Source organism: Macrobrachium nipponense, chromosome 29 (assembly GCF_015104395.2).
Source record: "Macrobrachium nipponense isolate FS-2020 chromosome 29, ASM1510439v2, whole genome shotgun sequence".
NCBI lineage: Eukaryota > Metazoa > Arthropoda > Malacostraca > Decapoda > Palaemonidae > Macrobrachium > Macrobrachium nipponense.
In genome coordinates this window covers 48,092,869-48,108,202 of record NC_061092.1, presented here as the reverse complement: position 1 = coordinate 48,108,202, position 15,334 = coordinate 48,092,869, and the positions used below count along the sequence as shown (strand labels likewise).

Below are 15,334 nucleotides of genomic sequence, written 5' to 3'. Positions count from 1 at the left end.
AGAACTGAAAGATTTTCATGCGAACAGGAATTATGTTTTTCCCGTGACAGCAACTTCCTGATTGTTTATCATGTTCACAATCCTTACTGATTTAGAAAGAAGCCGAAAATAATATTTTTATGTAGAATGTATCTAAAAATATCCATGGGCTCTCTCTCTCTCTCTCTCTCTCTCTCTGAAAACCTTTGTGGATTTTCATTGACTAATCTATCGAGACTTTAGGAAACTACCAATTACATAATATAGGTTTGATAAACAAAACAAAGCGGGTGAAAAATTCATAACTCAAATGACTAAAAGAATTCCTTCCATATGAAGTAAGTTTACCACAACTATTTAAGGACAGTTAACTAAGAATGGGCATTGAAGTAGTCTAACGAAGGGCAAAATACTGAAGACACAAACATCTTTCAAGTAAAAATACCGATATGTCACTCTTTAAGCATGAAAATGATATAATATTGGGTAAATAAACTCAAATATCGAAGTACAATGCTCACATTTTTTTCTGTGGTGCATTCCACATACGGATTACTACATTCAACTGAGCTGCTATAAGAAGAAAAGGAGAGCAAATTATAGCTTTCCCAGCTGAATCTACATCTGGATCCCGACCACCAAAATCTAAACGACTGACCCCAGGCTCATGAACGACCTTCATAAAATATTTCCCAGATATGAGTGACCTCGACTTCCTACCGTCACCAAAATAGTTACCGACTCTACTGGCACATGTCCAGTCTCTTCAGAAACCTTTCCATTTTTTTTTTTTTTTGCACAAAGGCACTGAAGAACACTGATACCAACTCTTGGATTTGTTCATCTTCAATGCAAAATGAAGATTACGTGACTCCTTATGACAGCCACACTAAAGATCTTAACACTAGTAGACACAAAACGGAAGGAAGGGATGAAAGTTGTATTTCTTCCAAAGCAACAAAATAGATTCATTTATGCCCTTTTTTTTTGCAGTAGCTGACACACAAGAGGAGGAGGGAGGAAAGGGGACAGCTACAGCACTGGCTACAGTTGTCAGCAGCAGCTTCAACAACAGCTCATCGTCCATGACAATGCCAGTGACGTTCGAGAAGGTCCCTTTGAACATCCGCCTTCATTAGTAAAGCAGTGCGTGGGGAAGAGGACGCCTCTTCCTCCTTCTCGTCAGGATCCATCCCGCGTTCTAGATCGGTCAATGAACCCACCAATGAATGTGTTGAGGCAACGAGTTGTGTTTGTGTGCGTTCGTCCCTTGCTCGCCCCCCGAATGTTGTCTCTTTTGGCCTGCATTCTCTTGTTGCTTGTTGCCTGTTGCCTGTTACCTGCTGCCTGGTTTTGGACTCCGTGAAAATCTCTCTCTCTCTCTCTCTCTCTCTCTCTCTCTCTCTCTCTCTCTCTCTCTCTCTCTCTCTCTCTCTCTTCCGCGTATGTACACGCAATAACCAATCAATTTGTATGTATATAATAATATATTTATATATATATATATATATATATATATATATATATATATATATATATATATTATATGAAGAACGCATCATGATATAATATATATAAATATATAAAACATGAAAAAGTATTACATCAGAGCATGAATATGTCAAGCAGGACAAGAAACCATGTACGCACTGGTATAATAAATATACTATATATATATATATATTATTATATATATATTATATATAATATATATATTATATATACATATATACATACTATAACTACGTCAGACCGTACATAACTTCATGTCCTGCTAGACATATTCATGCATGTACTGATGACGTATGCCTAGCGGGTAATTCATCTCTCTGTTTGGTGTGAAAACCCCGAGCAGAATTAAACAGTTGGTTTTAGGAATGGAGATGTTTGCTCATTTTTATAAAAGTCATCGTTATCTCAGGAAATATTTGTACACCAGGTCTCCTTTCCCTTACTTTAATGTTTTAAAGGAGTGTTTGGATGGTTAACCGTGAATTTAAAATCTGAACATGGAGCTTAAAGTTACGATTTAACTTTGCCTGGAAGTGTTCAAGTCAGTCAGTGTTTGCGTTCTGCCTGAGTTGTGACCAATTTAAAGGGCACTAATTACGATCTCACAATAATACAGGTTAAATCTACGGGACTATCTCCCTACTTACTTATCTCCAACTAACACTATTTACCACTACATTAATTTTTGTGTATGCCGAGTAATCCGTATCGGGTTTCATGTAGATGACTATGGCCCTCACCTGGTGACGTGTCCAACTTGGATAGTGGGGGAAAATTTAAACGGTATGTAAATACAGTAACTATACATTACATACCGCAGTACAAATAACGAGTTTCTTACATTGACCTCTTACTCCGCTGGTTTTGGGACACATTGTTTGTTGAGTTACCGACATCTGTTATTTTCACGAGGAAGGTTGTCACCCATACGTAATCCACTTCTCTTATTCGGTCGTAGGAATGGTTATTGTTTCCAGCTTCAGCAGTAGGAACTAAATTAATGTTAGAAGTAGGGACTACATTAATTTGAAGACTACTACTCCTACTAATGTTAATAATAAACAAATAAACCAAGCCAAAATTCAAAACCTCTTCTGCGGAATATAATAATAACAGTAGCTACAAAATCAAGTCCCTTTTGACAAGCCGACAGAAATTATCAATAATCTCAAGTTTAATGACTCTCATTAAGCCAACACCAGGATATCCACTCGATCATCATTAGCCCATCACTACCACTCAAGTCTGTTTTCATGTTCCTGTTGTTATCTGTCGCCGCTCTGGTAACTCGATGCTATTTCCACTGGATTGCGTAAAGAGCTCACGTTAATAATAATAATAATAATAACTGTGCTTATAGTTGCATTAATTAGGTAATAACAATTAATCGGAAAATGTCAAAACATCGCAAACAATCAACAGAATATACACCCAACAAAAAGACCTAAGGAAAAGTATCGAATAAACCACTATAAAGATTTTGTTTATTGCTAAAAATAAATAAATAAATAAATATTTAAGAAGTAAGTCTTGAAGTTTCGGTGGAAGAGATGTCATGGTGGAAAGAAGCAGCCACTTGCAAACTTTTGTCATTACCGACTTCAGTCATCATTCCTCCTTCCTCTCCTGGGCTAGAAATAGAAAAGAAGCGCACATGGCTTCGCCTGCCACCAACCTCAGTGTGGATGTCAGCAGCGTCCAGGGACCTTTACCCTCACGACGGGATTTTCCTTTTATTAACAACCGGACGTCTGATGAAGACCAATATTTTATTTCAATTGAGACAGATACTCCTACATCAACAACTAGAGAGTGAATGGTTTTCCTTTCGGATAAGGTGAGATAACCTCCAAGGCTTCACTATGGACAAAATATATATTTAAAACATTCCGTCACTATTATTTCTACAACTGAGGGTGCTTTACGCAGCAGTTGTTATGGCCATCCCAAAACTCAATCATTGGGACAACATATAACCAGAACTTAAACAACAAATCAAACGATGACAGATAAACACCCAGACCGAAAATGTTTATGGAAAAAATTGATTAATAATCGTTGCATAAAATTATTGCATTTTTGACTCATGAAAAGGAGAGCAATACAGCTTAATGCTCTGAGAGAGAGAGAGAGAGAGAGAGAGAGAGAGAGAGAGAGAGAGTTCTTGTACTCGCCCTCAGTGGCATAGTTATCATCCATGACAGATGATGTGGCCACACCCGGGGCATCGGATGTACGAGCACAAAATGCCAATGGTCATTACCAAGAAAAGGTTATGAGGAGAATAATGACAATAATGAGCTATTTCTGCTATCACTACTGTTCTAGGTGATAAAATTACAGTACATTTACTCATTCCATTAACTACCGCTCATACTAGGCTAAGTGGGCGTGTCCATTATTATTTTCATTGTGATTACCACATGAATTATTTACAGATTACAGATGACCACACCAACCAAATATTTGTTTACAAATTCCTATGTACTATGTATTGTTAAACAAAAAACATGCCCTACTCAAGCTTCTTACTGGGGAAAAGATCCGATGTATTTCGTACATAAACTATAATGAAATGGCATCACAACTTCAGTAGTCACTGACACAAAAAAAAAAAAAAAAAAATCGAGACGAAAAAACTAACATCCAACAAAATCAAAACACCCGAATATCCTTTGAGGTCCATGAACTTCCTAAGGTAGGATAAAGCGCCTGAGGGGTAGGGGTAGAGGTAGGGGTGCGGAGGGGGAAGGATATAAAATTGAGGAGTGGAGGGCACGGCGAGATATCCTCCGGGACGAAGGAGGAGGACGATCGAGGAAGGAGGAAGAGAAGAAGACGAATGAAGAACGAAGGGAGGAGGAAAAAGCGGAGGAGAATAAAAAGGCAGCAGTAAAGCAAGGAGGAAATGAAATGGAAGATATACTAGAAATTGCAAAAGGAGAGGAAGAGTTAGAAAGGAATAAAATGAGGTGAAGATGACAAGAAGGAAGAATGAAAAGAAAAGGGAGAAAACTGCAGAAAACTATGAGGAGGAGGAGGAGGAAGAGGAGGAGGAGGAGGAGAAGCAAGGAGGGGAAGAGGGAGGAAGCGACGTAACAATAAGGGCTTGTAGGAGGAGGGGGGCGGTTTATGGCATGAGGGAAGAAGTAGGGGGGTTGTTCTAAGCATACTAGCAAAGCTTATGTATCTCCTGGAATCCCACAGGACCCTCTAGGAATTCATAGGATATCGCACAACTTACAAAACGACTCTGGAGAGCAAATCTGTCTATCGAAGGGAGTCTATTAGGTCCTCTGCATTGCATGTACAAGAAATGCGCCAGTACTAGAGGAATTCATAGGAATGACATTTACTTATAATACTAACCTGCAGGGAAGTGCCCAAACCTTCAGTAATGACAAACACATAGGATTTACGTTTTCAATCATTTAACTGCAGAAAACGAAAATCATTTTGGCAGAAAATCAAACCTGACGAACTGAATGGTAAACCTAAATGACAATTTCGTACTCTCAGAGAGAGAGAGAGAGAGAGAGAGAGAGAGAGAGAGAGAGATGGGACCCCCCGCGCCCAGCTAAATAGGCGCTGTCCGTGCCTCTAATCTGAGAGAGAGAGAGAGAGAGAGAGAGAGAGAGAGAGAGAGACTCCACCACCTCTTCCTTCTGTCGGGGTTGCTGACCGACCTCCAGGCATACACTCACTCACTCAACTCACAGACAGACTCGCATACACACACACACACACACACACACACACACCTTCCCCTCGAGACACCATCGAGAGTCCCTTCTCCCCTTCCCCTATTCCTTCCCTTTGCAGGGACCCCCTGGAAACCCTTTCAACCCCTGCAACGTCGTAGTTGACGCTACGTCCCGTGATTACTAACTCCACCTCCAGCCGCCCCGCCCCCAACCTCTCAAGTACCTCGTCGAACCCCTGTCAATTTCCTCCTGCTCCTGGAATCTCCCGCCCCCCATAAAACGTCTTCATTAGCAGTAGCTATGGCTGAGGTTTAGTGGCACTCAGGACTGAGTAAGGGTCACTGGAGGGATGAAGGGGCATGGATATTTTTATATTATTATTATTATTATTATTATTTCGTGGGCGTTGGTGAAATCCGGGCCGGAGTCGTCTGTGGTATACAGCTGGTGTTGGTGTTGGTGCTGGTATAGATGGTATTAACGTGGCGTTTCAACTTCCCCGTAGGTCTTCTTGACGAGTCGAGAAAACGACCTACGAAGAGGTCGAAACGTCACGATATTATTATCATTATTATTATTATATTACATATTCACGAGTCTAATACGATCTGTAATACTAAACGGACACGAATTTGATATTCCAATGAAATTATACCTAAAATTTTTCGCCAAATTTAAAATAAGAGTGCTATGTGGGATATTGGGAATCAGATGACAAGGCAGAGTTAGAAATATTATCATCATGAAATTTATGAATATTCCTAACGTAGACGAGATAATGATGTAAGAGGCGAGAAGGTCTGGACGTGTCCTTTGCACAATCCCTGCGAGAAGAGTACGTGGCAGGTTAGTGGGCAACAGAAGAGCTGAAAGTCCCCAAACTAGTCCGATGAGAAGTATGAGTTACAAGGAGTTACAAGGATTAGGATGTCTCAAAGACTTGTTAGTCCATCCCAGGAGACATCATGTGCTCACTTATCTCTAGGAGCAGGTTTTACTGTTGATTCAGTGTCCTAATGATTTTGTCTAGCTTTCTTTTAAACTCTTCCCCACTGTTGCTGTTTAAAACTTCTGGTGGCAGTTTATTCCATGTGTTACATATCTTATATGTACAGAGGTTTCTGCATTGGGATGTGTTGTGTCTCTTCAGTTCTAGTTTCTATCCATTATTTCTTGTCTGATTTAAGTTTAACGTAAATAGGTTACTGTCTACTATTGTTATGCCTTTTAGTATTTTGAATGTTTCTATTAGTTGTCCTCACAATAGTTGTGTTCCTAAACCATACATGTTAAGGCTCTCTAGTCGTCTTAGGTAACCTATTTGCCTGATGGATGGAATTAACTTTATGGCTTTGGCTTGTACCCCTTCTAATCTATTTATGTAAATTCTTAGTGTTTGTAACTAAAACTGTACTGCATATTCAAGATGAGGTCTAACTATTGATGTGTAGAGCTGCAGCATCCGTTTCCTTATTTCTGTATTTGAACTGCCTCTTTATGTATCTCACTAGTTTCTGCGCATTCTTTTCAGCTTTTATGCATTGTTTTGTGGATTTTAAGACCTTGGTAATAATGACTCCAAGATCCAGTTCTTGTTCTACACTACTTATGTCATTCCCAAGCAGCATGCAGTTGGCATGAGGGCTGTATGTTCCTATTTGTAACACTTTACACTCATCCACGTTAAAAGGCATTTGCCATCTTTTTTACCATTCTCCTATTTTCTTTAGATCATTTCTCAAACTTTCTACTGTCTCTGGGTCTGCTGCACTACATCTAGTTTGGTGTCGTCTGCAAATTTGGCTACCCTGCTAGTTAATCCTACATCATTAACGTAAATAAAAAACAAAAGCGGACCAAGGACAGAACCCTGAGGAACTCCGCTTGTCACATCTGCCGATTCTGATTCTTCACCGTTTATTACGACTCTGTTTTCTATTAGTTAACCTGAGAGGGAAGCTGGATGAGTGGAGATCTGTAGAAGGCAAAACACAGGAGAAACAGAGTAAATGGCGGAATTTCAAAGTCCTTCAATCACGCTACGTTGGCAGCGATGATGATTATTATTATAATATAATCAAGAACAAACATTAGATTTGTGGGTATTAATGTGGGGCAAAGGAGATAAAGAAGTTTAACCTATTCATTATTATTACATAAATTACACATTAATACTCATGTCAAAGATGCAATAAAATTCTATAAAAAAAACATGCTCGAATGTCAAGACAGTAAGGAACGCAAGTAATATATATTTATATAAATTAACAGTACCTGAGAAACAAGTAATAAAAACATAACCGCAGGGACACAAGAACATTTAGACCTCCATTAATTGCTTACTTTAAGGCCGTTACATTAAATTACCGTAATTAAACATTTGCATGCAATGCACTCCGTTCAAGCTCAAACTATATCCATATCATTTTTGGTTAGCTTGCCCGAATCCAGAGGTCCACATCAGACCCGTCATTCCCTTTAACATTTAACTATGTTACACTTATTACTACAGGCCGCATTCGAGAAAGCGGTCCTCGTTCTGGCTGACGACCGGCTTAATCCGTACCAACCTCAGAATATTATCATGTCTCAGTTGGTTGTGCGGAGTCCAAAGGTCCAAATGTGGCCTTTATTCACCTTAACACTACAGTCGTTTACGGCTGCCTTTGAGCTAGGATCCCCAACACCACTTACTCCATACAGCACTGACGCGTGCTGACAAAAAGCCCCCTTCATCTACATAGACCACACAGATATAAAAGCTGTGACATAGACCACCACATAACTGATCTCAAGAAATTATTCCTATTCTGCTTCATCTGCTTAGTATCCGATTACTGCACGAAATAACTGTAAAGAAGCATTTGCATGAAAATACTCCGCTCAAAACACAACTATATCCAACCCTTTTGATTCACTGCTGCTTCAGAATACTGCAATGCCCTACGGCATCACTTAGTTAAATAATAACATCATTGTCAAAAGCCACTACAATACGCGAGGCACTGAAAAAGAAAAAACCTTAAAAAATATAAATGAACTAGATTACAAACTCATTTTATCCCTTTTTCTGAATTAAAAACTCAGTTGTCCCTTTTTTTTCTGAGCTACACCTCTCCATCATTAAGTGTCTTGTCTATAAAACACACACACACACACACACACACACACACACACACCACACACACAACACACACATATATATATATATCTATATATATATATATATATATATATATATATGTGCGTGTATGTATGAGTATTAGGTGTGACTATGCAGCAGTATATATATATATATATATATATATATATATATATATATATATATATATATAGTTTTATGTTACTCAATTGCATGTGAAAATAAATCCCACTGAGAAGACAGGAAAAAAAATACAAAAGCGCTTCCGTGTTATTTGACACATTTTCATGTTACAAGAATTAACTTGAAAGAATTTGTAAAGTGCAAACATTTTAAGTCCTCCTTTATCTTGGGCAGACCCAGAGTTTTGCGCCAGAGCGGAGAACCGATACATACCACAGAGGCCAGAAGTGGCTCCATTCCTTCAAACCCAACTACATAAAAAGAAAGAAAGAAAAAAAAAAACATTAAATTAACGTCTCAACGAGGCACAAATCTTACCAACTCTCGTGCATTCAGGAGTTCAACAGCTTCCAATGGAATTCTTTTTATAAGTTTTTTTTTTAATGTTCCCCTTCAGGTGGGACCAGAGTCCTAACGCTCAACTGTCCTGGAGGGGAACCAACAGTGACGGGCGAGTTTCAAGTTGTTAGGGGGGGGGGTTGGAACAGAGCAGTACTTCCGCGTTCAATGCATTAACAACAGGACCCCCTTCGATTCGTCCCTACCCCAACCATCCAAAGCAGCACCCCACCCCTAACCTCCTGTGAACATCAGTTAACACCTAAAGGATCCTCAATTTCGAAACGACCAGCACCGGTCATCTCGCCTCGAAGGCCTGAAGACTTCACCAGCTCCAGCCTCCTCCTCCTTCGCAATGCTTCGGTGATTACCCCTCACCCGCAGGACACTGGACAACTTGACCCAGCAACTTTTATAAGATCGGACCTGCGAGGGATCAAGAAAGAAAGGAGGAGAAAAGAAGAAGACTTACGGACGGTTGGCTCTTCAGGGAACGCGCTAATGAGCAAATGGATGAGGCGCCAGATAGGAAAAAGGAGATATTTTCAAGAGTACAGTTACTACTCAAAGCGGGCACACCAAAAACCCTTCGGCAGGCGTGGCTGTTACTGCAGTAGCTGCTGCTCCTGCTCCTGCTCCTGTGTTAACAGGATATTCCGATGGCACCCGCAGGAGCTGTTCAGGGGCAACCCCTTTATATTCCTCCGCTCCCTCCCCAACATCCACTCCTCATCCTTGCTTCAACGCATGCTATCGACAAAAATCTGCAGCCTGTATATTTAAATAACCGTATGGTCCTTGTCACTCTAAATCTACTAAAAATACATCTGATCATTATGACTATACATTTGTGAACTGTCAATTTATACTAATATGTATTGGTCCTTTTGAAGATATCTTTGAAAACTAAAGGCAAAACTGATCAAGATATACTATAGCTAGTGTCTCATTTTACCCATCTTCAAAAGGATTAACACATAAGTGGTATAAATTTATAATTTATACGTTAATGACGTTATAAATGAGCACAGACGGTTAGAAAAACTATTCATGAGAGAGAGGTGCAGTAAATTCACTAGCGCCTGAGGTCAGTGCTCCATTTACAAATTTCATTTAACTATGCGGGTGAGCTCACACTTTTGCTGTAGGCTTGGGTGAACTAACTCCTTAAAATTTATGTATTTGGAACACATCTAAAACTAATGGATCGAGTTATACATTCCCCGAATGCTATTCATGTCCTCCCAAAAGCTCTTAAATAAAACTGGATTCTATTTCTATTTTCGTTCCAATACATTACTGGAATAAAGTACCTTGAGACCCTCTCCAAATGATGGCAAGATTATTACCGCTAACATGACAGAAAAGGCCTTTTTCTCTTGTGCATATCTTATACATTTTTTTTGCTGTTTTATTCTATCCAATGATTTTCCAGTTTGCCCAATATAAAAATATATGGCTGACATAGGATTTAACAGACACATACTTCAGTTTTGTTTTTATTGCAATTTCATTCTTAATTAACTGAAAAGTTCTTAAAGAGATGGGAAGTGTTTTCGACGCGCTGTTCATGAGCCTTCAGTACTGGTGTATGTTGCCACTAAAGTTGTAAAGGTTTTCCGCACAAAGATTTCAACAATAGTAATAATTTTGAAATGAAATCTGCGTTGCTTTTCTCCGAAGTCCACTAAACAGTATTTTGAGATCCTTAAAATCGATATATATATATATATATATATATATATATATATATATATATATATATATATATATAAATTCTTCAGTTTAATACGGGTACGTCTCAAATATAAAAGGCCCTGTAAAACACGCTGGTTTAAAGCTAAGGACTATATACTACTTAGCTTTAAACCAGGTTTTAATTGGGCATTTTATACTTTATTTTATATACATATATACATATATATATATATATATATATATATATATATATATATATATGTATGTATGTATATATTAGAGATCCTTACTATAAATATAACTACTAATAATAGTGATAGTAGTAGTGGTAGCAGACACACAGTTGGTATGAGTTCCGTCCTTAAGTGATAGCCATCATACCACTAGGCATATAAGTGAATATATTTTGACAAAACACCTAATACAGGCACAGTAACTACACATCATAGATAAACAAAATCAAATAACAAAACATAAGCCCCACATAGTCCAGTTCCTTGAGGAAGTAACCAAGGACAATACCTTCATTCACAGAAGAAAATAAAGCCCAGCATCTCCGTTCTTGGAACAAAATGAACAAAACAAAGCACCGACAAAGAAAACGAACATGGACAATCATTTCTACCAGTTAAGAATAGGAACATCGACAGCTTCATGAACTATTGAAAAGTAATACTATCAAAACAATTACAAACATAATGGAAAACAAGGACAACGTCATTCTGTGGAAAATAATAAAGACAAATCTACTGAAGTAAAAGACGCATCCATAACTTCATTGAGAAAAAATAACTAAATAAAATGCGATGTTGGAAGCCTTGCACTTCGAGAGAAAATCGGTTTGGGATGTCAACACGGACAATGCGATGACAATTTATGAGGAAGGCACACTGAGGGTAGCTGTCCCTAGGAGAAGATCGAACTATTCTTGGAAGAAGAAGAAGAAGAAGAAGAAGAAGAAGAAGAAGAAGAAGAAGAAATGAGTCCAGAGACGCGCCTTGACATCACCATTAACCAATTCCACAAAGTGAGAGCCGAAAATTTATCCTCGAAGCATAATACAGAGCACTACACTTCAACCCCCTTAATGTGGGCTAAATGACGGATAGGCAAGCTATTAACCAACCCCACAAAGCAAATCATTAAGAAACAAAGTCAGCCAAACCGCGTTCCACAAAAAATCGTAAAATTTATCTGCGTCTCTACGAGATACCTGTCACCCCCCCCCCCCCACACTCACCCACATGAACAGCCCAACCACTCAACCCCGGCCGAAGCCCGTTGGTGGCCAGTGCCTGGGAGAAAGGACAGACCGCACGTACACCACCTTCTGCCACGGGCTAAACACAATGGGAAAAGAACGAAAATGAGACGCGGAATCAATTTGCACCACTGGTTTTTATTGGGGGACCCCCTCCCCCTATCACTCCCTTCCACAAACACTCTCTATGCAAACTTCCAATCACCTCCCCAAGAATGTCGCTCGAAAGCATGCGAGAGTCATACTCAGAGCCAAGAGAGTCATACCCAAGGCAAACAGTGTAATGCTTTTAGCAGCCCGGCTAAAAAATAAATACCCTTTCGCAACGGCAGCTGAGGAAGACGTGACTGGAGTTCGATCATCTCTCAAAAGGCAATGCACGGTAAATGCGGCGCATTAATACAAGGATGTCATGTATTAATGCAAAGCGCTTGAGATGAAGATGGAGCCCACATAAATATCCCCTGCAGCTACGAAAGACGCAAACAAATGCCATGACCCTCCTGAGTGATAACCCAAGGGGTAGTTACCCCAGACTCAGACTAGCTGACTTCCACTCTTTTGGCGCGCCCACCTCATCCTAGGATGCGGTGCCAGGCAGCATACCATCAACATTCTCTTGAGGTCGATTCTTCCACTTCACCCTCTCACAAGCTTCACAAGATGTGATTGATTCTATATATATATATATATATATATATATATATATATATATATATATATATATATATATATATAATACATACACGTACACATACATATACCCTTAAATCCACTGTAAAAAGGGAAGTGAAACTGGGGACTTGAACAAGTATTTTCGTAATTTATTCTACATTTTCAAGTTCACACAGTGCTTGAAAATGTATGTAGAATATTCTCAAGTACGTGTTCCTTTCGTGCTACATTACACACACACACACACACACACACACACACACACATATATATATATATATACATATATATACTCCCATTCAAGTTTTTAAACCGCGTTCCAGAAGTACAGTTCACTTCTAGAATTCCGGTATACATCAGGAGTCATCTGACAATTCTACAGACGCACACCCTCCCATATATATTATATATATATATATATATATATATATATATATATATATAAACACACACAGAGTATATATATATATATATATATATATAATATATATATATATATATATATATATATATATAAACCTACTGGTTACTTTTTACCAGAAAGATACGCAATTGTAATAACCGCAATGCCTTCTTCACTTCGTAAATTCTTCATACTTTTTGGATACGCTTGCCACCACAAAGCCTTAGATCCAAATGGCCGTTGTAGAATCCAGAGTAACAGAACGAGTTCATGTTGCCGACATGACCACGAGAGGGATAGCTACATGACTATCGCCAATATGCCTGTCGAATTCAGACATTTATTAGAACTAAAACAGACCTATCCTCACCATCGCGTCGTAACCAATTCCACCTACACTACATTTTTTCCTCAGTATTTCAAAATTGCACTTCATTTAAGACAGTATGCTAGGTTAAGGCGCCTTTTGAGCTCGCACCAAATTTTCTGCAGTATTGCGACCGGAGGCAAGTTCACAGCATTTCACATATATACCAAATTTTCCATACAGTATTTAAAGCGAAAATTAGGATTTCCGTCAAACTTTTTAAACTATATTTCATAATCATGCTACAATTTTCAAACAGCTATGTGAAGCAGAACGAATTATATATTCATATCTTTATTTGGGATAGCATACGACAAAAATGACAATAAGGTGTAAGTATATATAATATATATACATAAATATATTGATAAATGTATAGCTACATACAGACTGACAGATGCGACATTTCATAATCATAATATGATACCCAAATTTGTCACCTGGTTAACATAGATGTATCATTAAGTGTGTGTGTGTGTGTGTGTGTGTGTGTAGCACGTCAGATTCACATCATACCAAGGCTTAAGTGAGCCAAGACGTATGGGGGTCAGTAGAGGTCTACGTATTCTACGGGTTTCACACTCAATTTTATTTATTTATTTATTTATTTATTTATTTATTTATTTATTTGCCTATCCATTCGAACTATAAAGGCAAATTGTAAATGGCGAGGCTTGTTGTTGTTTGAGATGAAGTTGGCCTTATGCCAAAACGGGCTCTTGCTCAAAGAGCAGCCCGTAAATAGGCATAATTGTATGTGGAGTTGACCAAATGCTAAAAGTTTTGTAGTCCGTGGTACGTTTAAGCCTATGACAGTTGTCTGCATGAAAGGTTGGTGTCGACTAAGCACAATAAATAAATGGACAGGTGGACAAGTAGCAAATTACATGTTTCTTTACATACAATGTGTTCACTAAAATCTCTTGACAGATTGTTCGACATGTGCAGATGTGATTATTGTAGCATAGTAAGGGTGGTTCAATTGATGGTGAGGAGCTCTCATACAGGCATAGAGTGGATCCTAAGGTGGTAGTAGTTCTTTGCAAAGGAGGTTCATCCCTTATTCGGCTATCAAAGTAATGAAACGGTAACTTGCTGCCGTGTATTGTGGCTCCTAACATAATTTATCTCACAGTGCTTTGCTAAGTATCAAGAATTCCTGCTAATTCCTGTGTGTGTGTGTGTTTTTAAAGCATTCTACTACATATTTTTCATGCTCTATAGTGATTTCTTACTAGGAACCATACACAGGTAATTCCTTTTTTTATTTTCAATATTAAGAATAGGTTCGCAAAATTTTGTAAATCATGTAACAGCAAGAAAACTACTGGCAAGTGAACCCACATAACAATTCATAAAATATTAACTCATTCAAGTTTAAATAGCCATACAGAAATAGCTGACAAATATATTAGTATCTCGTTTGTTTCAGATTTTATTTATCTAAACAAAATTTAATCCTCTCTCTCTCTCTCTCTCTCTCTCTCTCTCTCATATTCATGTCCAAACAAGAACGAGGAGTGATTAGGGGAGGAATGAGAGGGCAAAAGAGACACTCTCAGACCATCCAGAGAGGATGGGCACGGGATAGCCCCATCATGCCAAGATTACCCGGGGCAGACATCACGGTGTCCCACATCAGGAGGCCATTCGGAGGTAAGTGGCGATGACGACGACGATGATGATTACGAGGAGGAGGAGGAGGAGGAGGAAGACAAAAGACTACTGAAGAGAAGAGGAAGAAAAACGAGCTAGAAGGGTGAGGAGCAAGTGGGCAGACTAGTCAGACGAAAAAGAAGACAGACCAGTAAGAGGAGGAAGACTCCAGACCAGTACCACCACCTAAAAGGTAGTGGTGATGGCCGGTGTCTATAGGTGAAGGTAGATCAAGTCACGCCCATGTATGTTGTCACTTACATCTCAAACACTCCAATTAACTACACCAGCACACACCCATTCCAAAAACTTCAAAAAAACAGATTTCAACGGCTTCCTCACTAGACACACTATTTAAAAACAGATAAAAACAGTTAATTCGCTTACTCCACTGAGCATCCTCTTGAGAGAGAGA

General features: G+C 38.8%; 1 protein-coding gene across 2 annotated transcripts in view; it reads right to left on the bottom strand.

The window, feature by feature from the left end:
- The window catches only part of LOC135206270 (histone demethylase UTY-like), a 265,727-nt gene that overhangs the window by 140,528 nt on the left and 109,865 nt on the right, over positions 1 to 15,334 (bottom strand). The window lies entirely within an intron of this gene.